Genomic DNA, 21,401 nt, shown 5'->3' on the forward strand with positions numbered 1-21,401 from the left:
ATATATATATATATATATATATATATATATATATATATATATATATTTTTTTTTAAATGACCACAGAAGCAGGCATACAAAGTCAAGTGTGCCATCACCAAGCCCCATATCAATGCACCCAAATCTCAGCATTGCCTGGGACAGACTTTGTCTCTCTCATTCATTTGTTACTTGACCTACAGCACACTACCTAAACACTCTGCCTTAACACCCTAATTTTTAAAGGGAGAGGACAGTATGTCCTACATCATAGACTGCTATGAGATTTAAATAAATTAGTGTTAGTATTACTAAGCATATTAGTACATTAATATTAATTTGGCCTGGGATATTTCTTCTTTATACTTCTTGCGATAGCCTAATATAATTAACTAGTGGCCTGGTGCACAGATTCATGCACATTAAAAGGAAGTTAATTAGAAGAAATATTTTAATATCACTATTCACTCTTTCTCTATAATCGAAGTGTTAGAGATGAGAGAAAATTAGTGAAATGTATATGAAAATAATATATAAATTGATTAATAAATAATAACAATATGATATAACAACAACAAAGATATGATATAAAAACAACAAAAACATGATATAAAAACAACATTGATAAAAAACAATGACTGATAAATTGATTAAACTTATTCTAATATCTCCCTGTATATGTGTGATTGGTGCCAGCAAGAGCTTTATATGTATCATTCATGCACGAGTCAATGTTTATTTTTAAATTGTCAGTGCCTGTCGTATGTACCGGCTGGCCAGTCAGTCAGTCAGTTGGTCCGATAGATGGATGGTTGGTCACTTAGCCTTTTATATATTTAGATAACACTCATTTACTCACAATAGTATCTTGGATTGGAAGATAAATTATATGGCTGAACTCATTAATATTTGTCCTGCAAAGTCTGGGGTTTATGTAACACATTATTTAGTTCATAGAGAAGATCTTACAAATCATGGTCTGCCTGGAGATTCGGATTTATATTGAATAAATATTAAAAGATGGTTATTCTATATTTTCAGGTCATTATATTTCTTCAACTTTATGCAAAGAACTAGGATAACAATAGCACTCTCTTTTGTTTCATATGGAGCACATTTGCTGTGCAAAGCATGTTGTCTAAAGTCTATGAACTAAGAAAAATTACTTTAAATTTGTGCATAATTATTGTGGAAAATTATCATTTGGAAAATTGTTGAAGAAAAATTATCAGTATCCAAAACAGCGTATTGAAGTGAAATTGTTTAACACCTTGAAAACATTTTTTAAATTACAAAAACTGCATGAAAAACATTAGCACATTTTGATGTAGTTTATATATTCTAATCAATAATAATTTTTGGAGAGTATTCAGTTGTATTATTTAGTCTTTTCATTTGAATCATACAAAATAATTATCAATATTAATAGAAACATTTTACCAACATTTAAAAATTCATGATATAAACATTTTTGTATTTCAAATACATTTTCATTACTATAAGAAATTTCAAGATTTTATTTATCAATAATGTAAAAGGAAGACTGATAGATTTAAAGAATATTTAGAGTTTTAGAGTATAATTTAGAGACTGACTGTGGGAAATCTTGTTAATGTTTACAGATAAATTTCCTTCAATTAGAACAATATATAATAAATTATATTTTGCCATTTGGTACCACCTACATCTGTGAATAAAATTTCTTGTTGAAGAAGACAGTAAAAAAATACACACACACACACACACACACAAAAAAAAAAAAAAACACAAAAAATCCCTGAAGATAGAACTACCATCAATTCCATTTCTGGGCATTAATTCAAAGAAATCAAAAACAATAATCTGAAAAGATATCTGCACCCCTATGTTCATTGCAGCATTATTTACAGCTAGAGGCTCAGTGCACAAATTTGTGCATGGATGGAATCCCTTTGCCTGGCTGGCAATTGGGGCCATCTCGCCCAGTCTCAGGGCCAGCTGGCCAGGGGGAGAGACTGCGGGTGGTTGGCTGACCACGGGAGGTTGGCTGTGGGAGAAAGCACTGATCACCATGGGGCAGCTCTTGTGTTGAGCATCTGCCCCCTCGTGGTCAGTGCACGCCATAGCGACCAGTCGACCAGTTGTTTGGTCAACCAGTTGTAATAGTCGCTTAGGCTTTTATATATATAGACTAGGGGCCTGGTGCACAAAATCCGTGCACGAGGGGGTGGGTCCTTCAGCCTGACCTGCACCCTCTCCAATCTGGGAGCCTGCAGGGGATGTCCTACTGATGGCTTAGGTCTGCACCCCATAGTTCTCTGCTCTCTGCGGACCTGCCTGCTTGATGCCACCACAGGCCCTGGGGCAAGCAGGACCCTTCTGTCTGCTCACTCGCTGCGGGGACGTTCCCACCTCGTCCCTGGCCACTTGCGCACATGCCAGCTCAGAGCGCCTCATGCCAGCTCAGAGCGCCTGGGTCCCGGGGATGTTCCTTCCCTGCCTCCAGCCACTTGGTACCTGTGGCCAGAGATTGTTCAGGAACCCCAGCCACTCCAGGCCTATGCACGGGCCTACAGGTTCATAGTGGCTCGGGTCCCGAGGACGCCCGTCCCCGGAACCCGGCCTGCTTGGTGCTGGCACGTGGGCAAGGGGCCACCCCACCCCCAGCCACTCAGCGCCTGTGTATGCAAATTAACCTGCCATCTTTGTCGGTTTAATTTGCATGCTCACTTCTGATTGACTGGTGGGCGTCACGAAGTGATGGTCAATTTGCATCTTTCTCTTTTATGGCCAAGATATGGCAGCAACTTAGCTGTCCATTGGCAGACAAACAGATAAGTAAGATGTGGTACATATATACCATGGAATAGTAGTCATAAAAAATATTGAAATCTTGCCTTTTTGCTAGAGCATAGATGGACTTAGACCAGCCGTGGGCAAACTACGGCCCGCGGGCCGGATCCAGCCTGTTTGAAATGAATAAAACTAAAAAAAAGAAAAAAACCGTACCCTTTTATGTAATGATGTTTACTTTGAATTTATATTAGTTCACACAAACACTCCATCCATGCTTTTGTTCTGGCCCTCCGGTCCAGTTTAAGAACCCATTGTGGCCCTCGAGTCAAAAAGTTTGCCCACCCCTGACTTAGAGGGTATTGTGCTAAGTGAAATAAGTCAGACAGAGAAAGACAGATTGTGCATAATTTCACTTATATGTGAAATTTGAAGTTTAAAACAAATAAGCAAGCAACAAAATGGATTCATAGATATACAAAAAAACTGATGATTGCTAGAGAGCAAGCAGGTAGGGGGATGGGTAAAAAAGGTAAAGGGTATTAAGAGTTATAAATGTCCAGTTATAAAACAAAGAAATAACAGGGATGCAATATACAACATATCCTATATAATAAAAGCATAATATGCAAATCGACAAAACGGCCAAACAGCAGCATGACCATCCTGACGACCATCCGGATGACCATCCAGGACCACACTATTATACCCACTGGTGCCAGGCCATCCAAAGAGGGTGTGATGTGATTGGTCAGGGGCCTGGCCATCACCCCATGATCACCCTGTAGAGGGAGGCCCAGGCCCCCGGCCAGAGGGGCGATCAATCAGGGAGCTCCACGATCACCTAAAAGAGGGAGGAGCTCCAGTAGCGCAATCGGTTAGCGCGCGGTACTTATAAAAGAGGGAGGCCCAGGCGACTGACCAGTGGGCTATGGCAGGTGGGCGGGGCCTTCCTCTGTGAGGGAAGCCTGGGTCCCGGGTGCTGGAGGGAAGCTGGTGCTAGCAGCTGGGGGAAGGAAGGCCTACTCTTGCATGAATTTTATACATCGGGCCTCTAGTACAGGGGTGGGCAACCCCTGGCATGTGTGCCAAACATGGCACTCCAGTAACTTTTGCTGGCACGTGAAACCCTCTTTTATAATCTTCCATTTACAATTTTTGTGAACATTTGAATGACTTAAATGTTAAATTACAAGGAACTGGTAAGACACTTGATGTTATGTCTGGTTACATAAAAACTTTTGAAAAGAAACTGGAAGTCTTTAAGAGGGATGTGGATGGTGAGAGATTTAGATATTTCCCAAACCTCAAGAGGCACATCAAAGATCTCCCAAAAGATGACAGAACAGACTATCAAAGCCTTCAAAAGCTGTTTTTAAACATCATCGAGTCAACTATTGAGCAGTTCTTCAGAAGATTTGCGAAATTAAGAGAACTGGAAGAGACAGCAAAATTCATGAGGTTTCCAGACAGCATGAAACTGAACTTACAAATGTTTTCATGGATAGACATGGCTGACTTTGAAATGCAGTTGACTGAATTTCAGAGTAGCTCAATTTGGAAGCAGAAATTTATTGACCTTAGAGTTGACTTGGAAAACATTGAAAAAAAGCGATTAGAGACAGGAGTACCAGAGAGAAGTCTCGAAAACGAACTAGTGAGGACTTGGAATGCCATTCCAGAAAATTTTTTCCGTTTAAAAAACTTTGCAACAGCATTACTCTCCATGTTTTCATCCACATACGCTTGTGAATCTTTGTTCTCAGTGATGAATTTTGTTAAGTGTCATAATAGGAGTAGCCTGACGGATGAAAATAGTAGCTCGTGCATATCTCTGAAGGTCACGAAATATAAACCTGATGTAAAATCTCTATCATCAGTGATGCAGCAGCAAAAGTCCCACTGATAATATCAAACGAAGTCATAAAGTTTTCTGTCGAACTATCAGTGTACATGTATACATTAAAAAATAAATGTATTTTTTATCATCATATACTGTGTTTTTGTCACTCAAATGAATTTTATTATTTCTTTAAGGTTCTTCACATACATACACCTTAAGAGATATCAAGCAGGCGTAACATGTTCTCAAAAAATTAGGGTTGGCATGCAGAAGAATTTTGAGTCAGAGAGTTTGCTGGTTTTGGCACGCACTCACAAAAAGGTTGCCCACCCCTGCTCTAGTAGCATATAATCAATAATATCATAATAACTTTGTACAGTAACAGGTTACTAGAATTGTCATAATGATCATTTCATAACATATATAGGTATTCAATAACTATGTTGTTCAGCTAAAACTAACATAATAGTATATGTGAACTATACTTTAATAAAAAGGGATTTTTTCAAAACTGGAATCACTAAATATCTTGATTAATTTCCAGGTTAACTTTTTAAGTAACCTTCTCATAAAAGCAAACTCAAGTGTCTTATTTAAATTTTTTATAATATCCTATTGGAAATTTTATAAAATTTCAAAATTTAATATTCTCATATTCTTTTTATTTTGTGTGTTTTTTCACTTATGCATTCATTCACAAATCCCCATATTGAAGCATCCAATGTCCTCTATTTACTCCTTCATGTTACATAAATATAATTTTCTGTGTGTCCCACGACATGAAGAAAATTTAGGGAGCAATATTCAAAAGCAGCAGGCTCAAAACGTGAAACCCTGGATACGGGGACTACTGTATGCACTCAGTGTGATTGAAAGTACTTCTTCAAAAGAATGAATTTCAATTCCTGATGAAATTTTACATAATAGAGCTGAAGAAATTATAAACTTTACCTTGATTCTTTGTCGAGTTTACCTCAAAACTTCTTAAGTGTACACCAAAGGACAGAGACTACATTTATCAAGATTCCTAAATCCATAGCTTATGAATGTACATAGTTTCTGATACAGGGCAGTATTTAACTTGGAGCTCCATCATTTACTAATCTTATATCTAGAGTGGTTTTCTTTTCTCCCAGATTTTTTTAAAATCAAGTGTAAAATGAAGGTAAAGATTTAGCTCTATTCATCTCTTATAGAATTGTTATATTGTCCAACTATGATAGTATATTTCAAAGCTTATAAAGTTATCAAAATCTCTATAAAGAGAGGTCATATATATTAACTAATGTGTGCCATGATCAGCTCTTCTTTGTTAGGTGAATTTGGTATGAAATAGATGATATATGATGATAGATGATAGATGATAGATGATAGTTGATAGGTAGGTAGGTAGGTAGATAGATAGATGATAGATAGATAGATAGATAGATAGATAGATAGATAGATAGATACCAGTAGATGATAGATAGATAGATAGATGATAGATAGATAGATAGATAGATAGATAGATAGATAGATAGATAGATAGATGATAGATGCTAAATCATTGGTAGTTAGATTATTTCACAGTTTGGCCTCTCTGATCCAACCCTGCAAGAGAAAGAGTTAAATCTCTATATTTTTAACTTCACTAAAACTGACTTTTCTTTTGTCTGGACAATCTACAGGAACTTGTCAAATAAAGGGGAGTAGGTATCCATATAACATATAACTCAAGGTTACACAAACAAAGTCATTTAATAGATATTTATCCTGCCTCAGTTTTAGCCAGATCCCTGGCCCAGGACTTGAACCTATAATGAAGTCTGATAAGGAATATGGTTTATTGGTGACATGGAGAGTAAAACTCTCAGCTTGTGAGGCATTTGTGAATCAGTAAAATAACATTTCAGATAACATGCTCAAGTCAAAGAGCAAAAACACCCTCTTTAACACAACCTTGGGCAACTGTAAAACACAATCTGCAATAACAGTTAAACATAACAGTTCTTTGGGGACTTATATACCAATATATAAAAGTAAAGGGGTCACCAGGTTTCCAAATGTGGTTTGTCTTTGAAACACCAAAGCGACAAACCAGGAGGTGTGCTAGAGAAAAGCACAGTCTGGGCAGAGTCATTGAAACACTTTGGGTCATGTTTTGTATTCCAAAATGAAAGAATTGCACAGTATCTCCAAAAAGTTCCCACTCTCTTGATTATTATTATTTTTTAATTGATTTCAGAGAGGAAGAGAGAGGGAGGGAGAGATAGAAAAATCAATGATGAGAGAGAATGATTGATTAGCTGCCTCCTGCACTGGGGATCAAGCCCAACCTGGGCATGTGCCCTAACTGGGAATCAAACCATGACTTCCTGGTTCACAGGTCATCGTTTGACCACTGAGCCATACCAGCTGGGTGTCTCTCTCTTCATTATTAATTCAAGGTTGCAAAGGAGTAAGTGGCCAAGAGCTTAAGGAGGAATGATGAAGCCCCCTCCTTCTGGACAACTTTTATAATTTCATGATATGAGAATTGCTGGTTATTTGATTATTAAATGATTATTTCCAAAATTTATCTTTCACTTATTTTTAACAGGAGAAATAATTTATTATGCAGCTTTCTTGATTTTAATGACTAAAGATTTATGTTCCTTTAAAAAAAAAAAGCAATAATCTTACCTAATAATAATAAACAAACATGGTAATTGACCGTACCTTCACTACGCCCCCCATTGGCTAATCAACATGATATGCAAATTAACTGCCAACAAAGATGGAGGTTAATTTGCATACTAAGTTCCAAGCGGTGGAGCGAAGTCTGATGGCCCCGAGGCCGGAGCAGCGAGGTCTCACACCCTGGCGCCAGGTGGAGCAGCGAGGCCTCACAGCCCGGGGTGGGCATAGCAGCGAGGCCACACGGCCCTGGGATCAGTGGAGCAGTGAGGCCACAAGGCCCCAGCGCCAGGCAGAGCAGCGAGGCCACACAGCCCTGGCACCAGGTGGAGCAGTGAGGCCACAGGGCCCTGGTGCCAGGCAGAGCATAGAGGCCTCACGGCCCCAGGGCCTGCCAAGCAGCGAAGCCTGACGGCTCCGGGGCGGCTCCGGCCGGGGCCCAGCCAGAGCAAAGGCCTGGGTCCCGGGTGCGGGAGGAAAACGGTGCCAGCAGCCAAGGGAAGGGAAGGCCTATTGCATGAATCTCTTTGTGCAACAGGCTTCTAGTAGTAAATAATTTTACTTGCAGGTCCTAGTTGTAGATTACTATTTGGTACATGTAATCTATCAAATTATTTTCTCCAAGGTTACCTTCAACACAAGTGTTTTGAACCTGTTATTCCAAGAACAGCATACCAAAGAATTCATACTGTGGTTCTTGTCCCATATATGAAAAGAAAACCTCAGGTCTACATAGAGATGGCTAAGACATAAAGGAAAGATGGTGACAAGTTCATTTAGCATCCACCTAGATAATAGTGTCAGAATGACAGCTAGCCATTTAATTAAGCCAGTAACTAATCTGCACCATTGAATTTAGCACTTGGCAAGACAGACTTCTTATTTTCTTATATGTACTTACTAGAGGCCCAGTGCATGAAGTTCATGCATGGGTAGGGTCCCTAGGCCTGGCCGGCAATCAGGGCTGATCTGGGCAGTTGGGGGGCCCCCACTGGCACCTGCCTTGGCCAACCTGGCGCTGCCCACTCGCAGGCCCCCGCTCAGGCTGGGGGCAGCTCCTGCGTTGAGTGTCTGCCCCCTGGTGGTCAGTGTGCATCATTCCACTGGTCGTTCCACAGTTCAGTTGATTTGCATATTAAGCTTTTATTATATAGTATATTACTAGGACTTCCAACTTGTGGGGAGAAATGGTTCACATTAAATCAATTGTCAAATTAGAATGTCTTTAGTAGCGTATTTAGCCCACCAGCTCATCAGAACACCGCAGTACTTGTGTCCCAGCACTGCCATGAGAGAGATATCCAGGTTTCTCAGTGAAGAGGTCTGAATCAGCTCACATTTTCATTTCCATGACAAGACCCCTCTCAGCTGCCTATGCTGTCATTACAGAGCAGTGCTGAGGCACTGAACCACGTGACAAGTTCTTATTAACTATTTTCTGCTCAGAAACAAAGCTCCAATGTGTCTTCCTAGGGCCAATGCATCGGACTTGTCCTCTTTTCTTTGGCTGAAAATGGAAAGGCCCCTTTTCTATAGAAACTGAGTCTGTTACACAGACAGCCCCCCATTATTCTATACATGTGTCACAATTCAAACTCAGTTGAAACACTTGTTCTTCTAGTACAGTGGTTCTCAACCTGTGGGTCGCGACCCCTTTGGGGGTCGAATGACCCTTTCACAGGGGTCGCTTAAGACCATTGGAAAACACATATATAATTACATATTGTTTTTGTGATTAATCACTACGCTTTAATTATGTTCAATTTGTAACAATGAAATTGGGGGTCACCACAACACAAGGAACTGTATTAAAGGGTCATGGCATTAGGAAGGTTGAGAACCACTGTTCTAGTATCTTTTTTCTTTTTCTTCTCTTCTACCTTCTCTCTGTTTTTCTTTCAAGATTTGATATCTCACACTTAAGTGGGAAAGGGACTTAAACATAAACAAAACAAATTAAAACACACATGTTCCAAGTTTCTATGCCATGGTGAAAATAAGTTCTGAGGTGATAAACAAGAAATCTCATCTTATTTGAGACAATTGAGAAACTGATTTTCTTTAAGTTTCTATAGTATATTTTGTTAACAAAAGATCCTTACTGGTTGGCCTTGGATGATTTACATTAATGAGTGTGAATCACATCCTATTAACAGTGACCAATAGTGTGCTGTTATTCCTCAGAGCATTGTAACTCACCATTTCATAGAGGAGACTCATCCCAGCAACCTTTCCTAATGGGGGCAGAGTCTGGGAAAAGCTATGGAAATGTCCTTTCCTCCAAACTTTCTAATCTATCACATATTGCATCCTAAAAAATAAAATAAATAAAAACAAAATTGATCTGATTGACTTGTGTTTCCTATCCTTTTGTTAATTTGTACAAGAGAAGCACTAATAAGAATGTGGCCTAGAAAGCTAGGTAGAAGTTTCCAGAAGAAGACTTTTTTTGGCTGGTATTTAATAGGAGGATGACTTTCTGAGAGCTGTCCTCTTTTGAGTTCTTAGTAGACTCCTCTGAAGTTGTTAGAAAAGTACTTTATATAGACTGATTCCCCTTCACACCCATAGGCCCACTAACTACTTGATTGAATAGGGAGATTGGATTCAACCAATAAAGTTACAAAAAAAGGTTATTTTTATTATATAACAGTCTCATAAACTTTCAGAAATTATGTACTAATAAACCTGTCACCTGTAATTTATTAATTAGGAGACATAAGAGATAAGTTTAACAGTTTATTAAAAAAGAATCCAAGTGACAACTTGCAAACAATTGGTAAAATAGGATCACTTGGGTCCATCAATAGGTGTGTTTCCATAAGACAAGGTAATCAGAAAGGAAATGGAGAAGTAAAACATAAGAAAAATAAATACACAAGCTGGATTTAGGAACACAAGAAAAAGTCAATAATCTGAGTTAAATGTTTGTCTTAGCATACCTTGTGATTACATCTCACAGTATTTATTTTTAAGTAATTACTTCTTTATATAACTCTATAGATCTATACATCCATCATGGCGGGATATGCATTTCATTAATGTTTGGATTTCTGATTTCTGGCATTGTTTTAAATAGTTAGAGATGTTCTCATGCATTATCCCACTGGTTCTAAGTTACCACCTTTGGAGCCGGGATGTCTGCCCCTTGTTACCCATTGTAACCTTAGTCTTGTTCATAGCATGAAGATACAGTAGACATTCCATAAATATTTACAGAACGAGTAAAGAAGTGCATGAATCTTGGCCTTCAGGGGTGTGGGCCAGAAATGCCTGCAATAAAGTAGTAAGACACGAAACATGAAGGCTCATAAAATTAACTGAAGAACTTGATATGCATACATGATGGGGCTGTTCTACAATAATGTGGACACTGCCCGTTTAAGAAAATGGAAATGAAAAACAAAAGAAGCCAATTCCATTAATGTCCATGGAGCCCTACCACTTAGCTGCTGTTCTCTCTTATGCTATGAATTAATGAATGATTAAATGAATTACTGAATTCCTACTTTGAGAATTTTCCACTCTGTAAAAGTCATGGCTAGTGTGCCCTCAGTAATCTGACTAAAAGATCAGACCATGTTCCTATGAGTCAAGAGAAAATAGGATGAAAGCTCTAGATGTTGGCGATTCGGAGATAGATTCATGCAAGGGAGGGGGGAAATGTAGACATTAGTCTCCCTTGTGCTAATAAGCCAAACTTCTCTGTGGGATTGACTGAATTAATTAGCAAACACAAAATAAACAGCAAATCCACATCACAGCACTGAACACTCCCTTCCCTCCCTGCTAGGTGTTGAATATACCAGAAACATCAAAATATCATCAGCATTAAAAGTCACAGCATTATGGTGCATCCAGTTAGCAACCTTCCAGTGGGACACAGAGGAGAATGTGCCCTGAAATATTAAATCACAGTTACATTATCACCAACGCCCTTTATCCCTTTCCCAGTCTATGCTGTTCCTCTCTTGTCTCTATGGATCAAAGTGCAGCACTTACACTTAGCAACTGAGATCCTTTTATTTATTGATCCATTGACTTTAGGCACTTGGACTAGCAGCTCCATTAGCAGCTACAACTGGGTACTCCTCTGAGCCCGGGATTCAGGAGAGGAGACACTTCAGACCTGACATGTAAATTGCTCTGAGGGAAGCAAGAGAGCGCTGCATCCATTACTCCCATTATTGGCCAATTTGTCAGCAGCTCGGGAAGCAGAGCAGCTCCGTTGCGTGTCAAAGGATATACAGGATGGTCCCTCAGGCAGGAGGAGAGGGGCTGGATGGGAAGAAATTGATTTGTAACCCAGATGCCATATGACAAAATTATGAAGCAAAGGGAGCCCGACAGCCCTCCAAAAGGTGGGAAGGAGGAGAGGAAAATGAAAACAGTGTGTGGATGCCCATAAATAATGCATCTATGGAAATCTCTTTTATTTGATTGTGTGTGTAACCCCCACAGCATTGCTGCAGAGTTGGTCTCAATACAAGAACATTCAACTGAAGTGTTTGTTTCAATGACTCAAGAACAGGGTGAGATATAGTAGATTTTGATCTTTGACAACAGCGACCTACAGACTATCAGAGAGAATGAATGAAGCCCTATTAAGGCAGGCAAACACACACACACACACACACACACACACACACACACACCATCACACACGCCATCACACACACCTGGAATAACCCAGTTGCGATTACATTAAAACTCAAATCCTCTCCTCATTATAAAAGAACTCGTGCCTACAAACTAGTCTGCTCGTTCCCTCCTTGTTTTATCTGGCACTAGTCCCCGAACAAAAATCAATCTCCAATTCCTTTTAATGCTTGGCTCTAAATTCAGAAAGCAAAACAAAACATGGGAGTCTCACATTTATTATGGAACCTCTTTTATCTGGCTGGAGGGCAGCCTTCTAATCAAGGGAATGAATAAACAGTCATTTACTTACTTTCAGCGAATAGAGGAGACAGCTCAATCTTCTTGAAGGCCAGGCACACCAAATGGGACTCCAATTTGTAAATCAAAACATTAGCAGCTTGTTAATCTAGCCTGGCAATTATTAAGATGTAAAGAAGTTTGTATTACTGTGTTTATTGATGGAGGTTATAGGTAGGAGCAGAACTACTTACTTTTCTTTCTCTGTGGAAGAAAAATATCTAGTAATTGAAGGTAAAAAGCCTTTTTGAGGACTGACATTTAGTAAAGCTTCATTTTTTTCTTGTTCCTCAAATGCTAAGCAAATAAAAAGAGGAAAGAAAAAAAATAAGTCAGAGACCTAAACAACAAAAAATATTTACAATGTTGTCCCATCTCTTGTTCAGAGGTTTGGTGTTCCTGTAAGGTCAACAACAGGTATGGTATGGCTGAGGTTTTCACATCCAAACTGAGTCATGTGAATAAATCGTACCTGACAGGTAGCGAGACAGACACACGTGCAGACGCACACTCGGTCCTATGTAAACCCAGAGAGCGACTTTTTGTGCTTGCATCTTCCCAGTCATTTCTCTATCCATAGCTGTAGCTGCATGTGGGTGTGCTTCTCCACGTACAATTCAAGTTCACCAAAGTACAAAGGACTCTCTATCTCACATAGGGTAGAAAATGTGGATCTTCATATTTTTTATAGTAGAAATTGAGGAGATCGTATATTTTGATGCAGACAACTGGACAACCAGCTTTTTTATTTGGAGGGCCTTTGTGATGTGACTTACTAGTATATTTATGCTGTGATTTTACAAACCTGATTCCAAACAGTCCCACATTCTAACCCTCTCACTTTTCTCAGGTTTATTTCACTCAGTGAAGCTGAAGTGTGGTGAGCGGTGGTGGAATGATACGTATGATACGGTGATTTTAAAAAATCTAAAATGCAATGGTTTAGCAATGTATTAGAAGAAAATAGAAGTGAACATTTCTACAATTTCATGGTAAAGGGTTTATAAACCAAGCTTCAGTGTCAGAAGGCGAAATGAAGAAAAAAATTGATAGATTTAATTTATTCAAGAAAAAAGCCTTCCTGAAACACATGTAAAACATAAACTTGGAAACTATTTGCAACATATATGGCTAATGTGACATTGATATCCTTCACAGAACAAAAGATTTTTAAAATTAAATAAAAAGAGATAGACATCTTTGTTATTATTTGTTCAATAGGACTATTATCTATTATTCTGATCTACTATGGGGGCCCACTGAAATCATGGGGCAAAAATTAACCTCTAGGGAGTAGACAAGGCAATACAGCAAGGATCAATTACTCTCAGAGCTACATTTTAACAGTGCTCTGGGTACAATAGCTGGAGTACAATGTAATCACCATGATGTACACTTTAAATATATAACAACTAGAGGCCCGGTTCATGAAATTTGTGCATGGGTGGGGTCCCTAGGCCTGGCCAGAGATCAGGGCCTATCGGGGCTGGGCCGGCTGGGGCCCACTGGCTGCTGGACAGGGCCTGCCAGATGCGGGGAGGGGCTGGGGGAGGTTGGCTAGCTATGGGAGGTTGGCTGTGGGAGTGCACTGACCACCAGGGAGCAGCTCCTGTGGGAGTGCACTGACCACCAGGGAGCAGCTCCTGTGTTGAGCGTCTGCCTCCTGGTGGTCAGTGTGCATCATAGTGAGCGGTTGACCAGTCGTTCAGTCGTAAGGACACTTAGGCTTTTATATATATAGATTTTATTCGTCAATCATACCTCAATAAAGCTGAATTTTTTAAAAAAATCATGTGAAATTTATATATTATACAAAACAATGCATTTTATTGTAATCCTCCTATTCTAGTTCTCATTCATTTTTTTACCCTACTTTCACCATTAGAATCTCCAAAGAACAAAAATTTCTCTCACAAGTTAATACAAAATTGTTTCTCAAAAAAATAAATTTAAAAATTTAAATTATAAAATACAGAAACATGAGTAAAAATAAAAGTGAAATCAGTAAAATTATTATCTTGCATTTTATGTGATTGAATACTTGTAAAACACAGCTGATCATTATTTCTCCCTAATATTTAGAATCAGACACCTTAGTTAACATTGTAAGCTTTTTGTTTGTCTGTGCATTCAGTGTGAAGAATGGCCATATAACATTCCAAACTAACGGGGCACTGTTTTATTTTAGTGGAAGCATTCCTTCTTAGAATACTAGTACACTAGAGACCATAATTGTGGAGATAGGTACCAAATATTTTGCGTGTTGGTCATTAGGTGTATCAGTGTAGCTCAATTCTTACGTCTTCTCTATGGGTCCTAGATTCATATACCTGGTATTCTGGTCACAAAGGGAGTTAGTTCAAATAGATGTAGTGCTTCCTGATGTAAAGCACCCCAACCCCAGATCTGAGAGCTGACATTGTGACTCAGACTTCTAAAGAACAGCTCCATTCTATAAGCTCAACTGCTTCTGATAAATGGGTACATGATAAAACTAGTGAATCTCATGGGCCTTGGGCCTTTGACACAGTTTGCTAACCTGAGTTCGTTGATCTACAATAATATTGTGTGTGATATCCTAGGCATGGCTTAGCACATTTTATAACTTGGCAAACCATGGTGATGGCAGAAGCAAGGCAGAAAGGGAGATAGAAAACCTGAGAAGGAAAATTTCTCGTCATTCCTGTGTCCCACTGAAATCAATTTGCCACCGAGAGGCTGGTTGGTCATTCGGAAACCAAAATGTGGGGGTTTTTAGTCTGAATTCATTGTCTGGTGAAATCAAAGAATAAAGTCATGGACAGAATTGGTTAGTGGAACCCAAGTTTATTGAGAGATGCCAGTCCTAGAAAAGGTGCAGCTGGGGTTCCAGGAGCAGGCCGGTGTCCAGAGCTTCCTTTCCATGTTATAGTCAGGAGTAATTTAACATCCAAGCTAATTATTTTTTTAAAATATATTTTATTGATATTTTTACAGAGAGGAAGGGAGAGGGATAGTTAGAATATCGATGAGAGAGAAACATCGATCAGCTGTCTCCTGCACACCCCCTACTGGGGATGTGCCCACAACCAAGGTACATGCCCTTGACCGGAATCGAACCTGGGACCCTTCAGTGTGCAGGCCGATGCTCTATCCACTGAGCCAAACCGGTCAGGGCAACATTCAAGCTAATTAAAGTCTATTAGTCCATGTGTAGAGGCCCAGATGGCCATAAGTCCACAGAAACCTATTGTGTGCAGGAGAGAAGAGCCAGGGTAGGAGGAAGCACACACCTTTTAATTTAAGTGTTGGAAACAGGCTTTCTAGCTCTTGATTTGGCCTTTTCAAAGACTTCTGCCTTAGCAATATCCTTGGGATTGGTTTATAGGCCTTACTATCTTGTGATTGGTTATCTGCAAGCTGCCTATTTTAGCAACATTCAGACATTTTAAAGCTCATGTCTCTCTTCCTTCCCGGCCCAGCTGGGGTACCTTAGTAACTTCACCTAGTTGGGTTCCAGGTTTTATTCCCCCACTCCTACACACACACACTCCACACGCCCTCAACCCCCATCCCAGTCCCTAGCTACCCTCTGTCTCTTCAATTCCAGGACATTGTATGACATCAGGATCCCAGAATCTATAATAATAAAAGCATGATATGCTAATTAGACTGGACATCCTTCTGGACGACCTTCCGGACGAAGCTGGGGCTGTGAGGAAAGCCCGGGTGCCGGAGGGAAGCTGGGACGGTAGCCAGGGGAAGGAAGGCCTACTCATGCATGAATTACGTGCATCAGGCCTCTATTAGGTTATAATTGCTGATGGCATTTTGCACCAAGCAGTGGGAACTATCAAGTCAACAATAATAATGGGAAATCCATGCTTTTGAGCCCATGAATAAATTCCATTACTGCTACAAGAGATACTTTGTTCACAAAGACTTTGAACAAAGAGTTGAGCTGCTAGAACAAATTAATAATTTGAATTCATAGAAATTCATCTTGTCAATAGGTTTGCTGTCTGCAATGAGGTTCTCTGTGTGTGTGTGTGTCTTTAGCATTCAAATATAACAATTTTAAAACTTGTATTATAACAATTTTAAAACTTGTATTCTGAGCCCATTTTCTTTGAGCCTTCTAACATTTTCTTACTTACTGCTTGCTTATGTGCTTATGTAAATCCATGCCTCCACTTATATCTCCATACAAAACAAATGGACGATGAAACATTCTGCTTGATGGTCACCAAATGGAAGAATCTGTCTCCTCATTGTCTTTCTGGAACAACATTGAAAAGAGCTGCCTCAGCAGCCACATGCGCTGAGTGGCCGCACACCACACAATAGAGTCTGTCCACCAGACCCAATTTATTATTTTTTGTAGACAACTCCCAAGTCAGAGGATCTCCATTGTAGATTTAGCTGGGTGTCAGGAGGCAGTAGTAGTGGTGCAGCAGTTGAAGCACAGGGGGTATATGTTACCTCCTTGTACAATATTCTTGCTGGCTGGCTTATGAACTTCCTGAAGAAATACCAGGGAATAGGAGATGGATGTCCACCATGTCTGAGTCTTTCAATGAATCTCTTTTAGTCCCTCACTCTCCCCTTGTATTTATTTATATATATATATATATATATATATATTTGATTTTTTTACAGAGAAGAAGGGAGAGGGATAGAGAGTTAGAAACATCGATGAGAGAGAAACCTCAATCAGCTGGCTCCTGCACACTCCCTACTGGGTATATGCCAGCAACCAAGGTACATGCCCTTGACCAGAATCAAACCTGGGATCCTTGAGTCCTCAGGCTGACGCTCTATCCACTGAGCCAAACCTGTTAGGGCTCCCCTTGTATTTTTTTATTCTACTTTTAAGAAACTGTACATGATCTTGTCAATGGGCTGAAGCATTAAATATCACACAGTTTACGAAGGTGAGACTGTTTTAGCAAACTTGTACTTTTCATTTAACCACACACTTCTCTTTAAGACAAGAAAGAAAAGTCAATTATCTGTTTAAATAGGATCAGAGCAAGGGTGAAAATTCAGAAAGAACTAAATGAGAAAATAGATTACCATTATGAATTTTACTACAAGTCATCTGGTGACATGTATTTTTAATTCGTATAAATATAATCAGATCATATTTCAAAATAGAACTAATGCTAGTCAACCATTAGCTATTTTATTATGCCACCTCACAATTATCTCACCTTGTTTTTGTTGCAGAATTTACCAGGCAACCGAAAAATATGCAGGAGTACCAGAGATACAGGGAAAACTCATTTATTTTCAGATGTTTCAAATGTACTAGTACAGTGACTCAGGGGAGACTGTTCCTCTCCAAATCTTGAGTGAGTCAATATGGAGGAAGCTCTCCCTTTATACCTTTTGGTTTCTTTGTCCCCCAAATATGGATGGGACTTCCGGACCTTTCTCGGGCTTTGCAAAAAGCTCCGTGTGTTGGGATAGGAGCCGTGAGACCACGCCTAAAGGCCTGGCCTGGTGCCAGCGATGATAACCCCCCCTGGGGGGGGGGGCAGTGTATTGTTCATGGTTTATGGCCTCTGTAAAATGGGAGTATTTAGGTAAACAGGTCTTGCAAGACCAGATAATTAAGGAAGGGGCAGTGACTGGACTATAGGCTAACAGTAATGTGCATTAGGGATACAGAGTCAGGCTGCTAGCACCCCCTCTCCCTCAAAATGTCTTATTTTCCCCATCATTTTTACCATGTCACCTTGGTGACAACTGCACATTGCCTCCTATGTGGTTATAATTCAGGTGTGCGATATTTTATCTTTCCACTAGAGGCCCGGCACATGAAATTCATGCACTAGTATGGTCCCTAGGCCTGGCCTGTGATCAGGGCCATCTTCCCCAGCTGCCCGCAGTCTGCCCCACCCCCCACTGCCACCCACCCCTGGTTCCCCATTCGCACTCGGGTGATCGGAGCCTGCCGGCCAGGGAAAAGGGACCAAGAGATGGTCAGTGCGCCTCATAATGACTGGTCCAGCACTTGTTCTGGTCATTCTGCCATTAGGGTCAATTTGCATATTACCCTTTTATTATATAGGATTATGAATTAGCAAAACTATGCAATATAGAAAGTGTGCCTACAAAGCCATTCCTCTCTATTTTCAGTGCATTTTAACCCACTTTCCCCCAAACCCTGCTCTTCCCAGGCCCTTTAGTTAAGTGAAGGAAAATGTTCTGAATGGATTTACCTGCAGGCTTAGAAAGGATACAGCTTAGCCTGAAGTAAATAATGTTTATGAAAAGGTAAATTTCAGCATGGCACTTCAGAATGCCATTTTTCACTCATTCTTCTTGACCCTCCACAAGCGGACCCACCTAGATGTTTTTGAAGGCTCTATCTGTTAGAAAGATGATCTGAAAAGTCAAGTTCCTGGTAAAGGAGAAGATATGTCTATTAAGCAAGAATTCCCAGCAAGGCTTTCTCTGAGCTAAGTAGGTTTGGCTCTTTGAAAGCCTTCTCATAGTCAGTCAGACAGCATGAGTGTCCCTGGAGGAATAATGTCACTGATGATCACATTGTTGATGTAGTTAATATCCCCACAACCAGGGACTTAAAAAAAAACATGTTGGGCTTTTTTTTCTTTTTGTCATTTCCTGAAATTTTTCTTTTTTGATATTTATCTAAGCATAAGGTTCATGCAAAGGTGAATATTAATTGTAACATTTGAGAAAAATCCCTCAGCTCATTCATTATGTGTGATGAATATCTGAATAATAGGCTCAAACCACTGCCAAAAGTGGTTCTTGTGACTTTTTAGTTAATTATGATAACTTTCAGAAAAGAAAAAAGGGTAACTTTGAACTTAGGGCCTTTCATAAGTAACCCTGTGCAAGGAAATCGTGCTCTTATTGATTTGCATTTTCATGATTTACATACCTATTAATTCATAACTTTGATTCATTGTACTTTTTAGCATTTTATGCTGACAGTCTGGGTAAGTTCAGGCTTCATAGAAGTCAATGGGGACTTTTAATAAAGTACCTAAGGACTCAATTTGTAATTAAATAAAAATATTTTTTCAAATAAATTAAAAGGAATATAAAGAACTTCTATTTTTATATACTCTCTTTTTATTTTAAAATCCATAGACAATATAAAGAACCTGGTGCATCAATTTAATTTTTATAAATTGTATGCCAAAGGAAATATAAGCAAACAACAATTTTCAAAAATAGAACAACACATGCTCAACTATACTTTCATTTAAAATATTGAATGTGCTATTCATTTTACTCAATAATTAGCCTTATAAAGAAATTAAGGTATTTAATTATGTTCATGAAATAACCTTATATAATAAGCATGCATCTGATTAATAATTTTCAAAATAAAAATGATTGAATTGAGGGGATTTTCCACCTAATAAAGACTTGATTTATTTATAAATTGTTTCTTTTACTCTCCAGGGAAGCTTTGCTCAATATGTAGAGTTAAACTAATGTCTACACAATTCCAAATCAGTTATAACCCTTGTTTTAAATAAGCTTGGGGAATACGCATATATTGCACTCATAGTTTTTTTTGTGTGTGTGTGTTTTTTTTAATTGATTTGATTCTACTCTGGGAGTAATCTGATAGTAAAGATCAGCTAAACATTAGTTTGTCCTTAGGCAGAAACTAGTTGAATACATCATTTTGTTTAGCTTTTCAACAACTGTTTGGGCATTGTGTAGACAGCTTACCAAGTGCTCAGCAATCCCTGCCTTTGCAGCAGCTTTGGCTACCTCAAGGGAAAAACAAATACAGCTACACAATGAAGGATAATGCATTACCCCTTTTAGTCTATTGTTTTAGCTTTTGTTGGCTCACTCCTTGCCAAGACCAACATAAAAGAAACTTTAAGTTGCCAGTGAAGTGCTGACAGGGAACAAATTGTCAACCTAAGTACCAACATGTATCAGTGTTTGTTTACATGAACCCAGCTTCTCGTTCTTTTTTCACGTTGGTTTTAAACCTGAGGCTGATCAGGAACAAAGACACTGGGAAGTGTGACAAAAAGAATGCTTCCACCTCCAACAGGGGTGGGCACAGAGTGAGCTCTCATCAAACACACATGCTGTCTGTACATTCGATGATATGCCATTGATAAGACATTCTCATACCAATATTATCAATGCTAATTAATCTCAACGCATAGAAATAGTTCTTCATTCCCAAACCCCACATCTTCCTTAGCATTGTCTCACTCCTCAAAATTCAACATTTGATCCACTGACCTACTTTTCCGTGGTCATGTTTTGCACAGAACTTACCTCTCCTTGACTCTTCAGGAAGTATTTGGCTTGCTTAAAACCAGCTCTGAGGAACTGTCACTGTGATCTCTTGGGTGGGATTAATTCTTGGGCCTGCTGGCCTCTTGGCCAAGTTTATTACTAATAATAAATCACAGTTGGGCCACCCACTCCCCATCTCTTCTCTTTTTCAATAGTCTTCAGCAATCTTCTTTAACCCTCACTGTCACGATGCTCAGGATTTAATAGGTCTTGCTCCTCCTGTCTGATCCACTCTAAGAACTCCCATTAATTTTAATGCACAGGTTTATGCTTATATAGAATTAGCCAAAAGATTCTGAAGCATTAGTCTAGGCTGTCAACTTAATAGAACTTGAGCGGGACTTTACATGAAGGGAATTAAACAATAAACATATTAAGAAAAAAATAATTGAATTCCTTGGGTTACCTTCTTCACATATCTGCAAATTTTAAAGCAGGATTATTTCCTTTTGAAGTTACTCTCATTAACATTTCTAGTTTATATTAATGTTGGTGAAACAGGAATTTTTGAAAAAGACAGGTTTTAGGAAATTTTAGAAATTTTAGGAATTAAGGGGTCAATGGAAAAAACAGGGCTACAGACTAGGAGAAGGTACATTTCCATAAGACAAGGGAGCAGCAACAGATACATCTCCAGAACCCAAGGAAGCCAGGTGCAGTTGCATTTACATAAGACAAGGAAGCAGCAACAGTTATATTTCCATAAGACAAGGGAACTGGGTGTAGCCAAAAAACATCTATATTTACAAAATACAGAAGAAGGAAGAAAGCCCAGAAGAAATGGGAGGACAATGAGGGAGGAGGGCCTCAGGAATTACTATAGTAACCAATTTGAAAAGGAACATTGATCAATCAGAGGAGATATCAGGACACAGGAATTGCAGCCTTTATAAATCATGGAAACAGGAAGTCTGTGGGACCC

This window comes from Myotis lucifugus, unplaced genomic scaffold (genome assembly GCF_000147115.1).
Source record: "Myotis lucifugus unplaced genomic scaffold, Myoluc2.0 scaffold_34, whole genome shotgun sequence".
NCBI classification, from domain to species: Eukaryota; Metazoa; Chordata; class Mammalia; order Chiroptera; family Vespertilionidae; genus Myotis; species Myotis lucifugus.